This window comes from Pundamilia nyererei, unplaced genomic scaffold, assembly GCF_000239375.1.
Source record: "Pundamilia nyererei isolate P.nyererei 1_Seehausen unplaced genomic scaffold, PunNye1.0 scaffold00001, whole genome shotgun sequence".
Classification (NCBI taxonomy): domain Eukaryota; kingdom Metazoa; phylum Chordata; class Actinopteri; order Cichliformes; family Cichlidae; genus Pundamilia; species Pundamilia nyererei.
The window spans coordinates 12,590,294-12,591,429 of record NW_005187402.1 but is presented as its reverse complement, the minus strand read 5'-3'; positions in this window follow the sequence as shown (position 1 = coordinate 12,591,429).

The following is a 1,136-nucleotide window of genomic DNA, read 5'->3' as shown; positions in this document are numbered from 1 at the left end:
CACACACACACACACACACACACACACACACACACACACACACACACACTGAAAAGCAATCACTTTAGATCAAGTTAATCCAAAGAACATACACAATATCATAAAAGTAAAATTAGTCTAAAATCAGTCTTTAACAGACATGTTATTTGGATTACTTGTAATAAGCGTAACAGTTTGTTAATAACACACATCTAGACTGTATTTGTGAAAAATCAAACTCAGTTATGATAAACAATATGACCAATATTCTGGTAAAATCACAAGTTAAAGAAAAAAGTTTTTCGTGGACAGCAAAAGTCAAAGCAGGAATCTTTTCTGTTAAAACAGCGAACTTGTAATTAATGTTAAAGTAAAACAAAAGTCATTTATAAAGTGTATCTCTCAGTGCAATCACTACAGAGATCACCATGGCACAGTCACAATGGGTGCACATTGAAAAGCTGCAATGAATGCTATATATTCTTTGTATTTTTCCTCTCAAGCAAAATCTCCTTTTTACAATCACAGAAAGCAGGTGAGACTCAAATCAGCTGTCACAAAAACTCAAATAAAGACCAACTGCACACCTGTTATAAAATATTGCTATTAATAAAGTGCAATGAAATGTGCAAAAATATAAAGACCTACATTCGGATGGTATCATCTTTCGAAGAAACACCAGTGGGAAACAATGGTATTCACATTTTCAGTCATTTAGGGGATACATCAGTGAATCTAAAAATATAATTACACAACATATTTGAGGTGCTCAAATGTAAGATGAATTGCGTTCCATCATATGACAAAAACGTCTGTCCAAATCAAAGGATGAAAAATGACATCCAAAAGATTCACAGCAACACAGCAAATGTCACAAAGACTTTCAGTCTGACACCCAGTAGCACAACATTGCAGGTGGAATACATACGAATAACATGTGCAAGCAAGCTGTTACAGCTGCTTTTCAGGCATATGTTATTTTAGATGGGCTAGACTTGAAGATGGATACAGTTTGGCACACAAATCTCATGCTGAAATGACACGTTAGCAAGAATGGCCAAAGATGTTCACTGCTAGTGTAATAATGTTGAGTTAAAGATCAAGATGTGGTTAATCAATAAGAGTAACTTACACTATGAAATGCAGCTCACATGTGT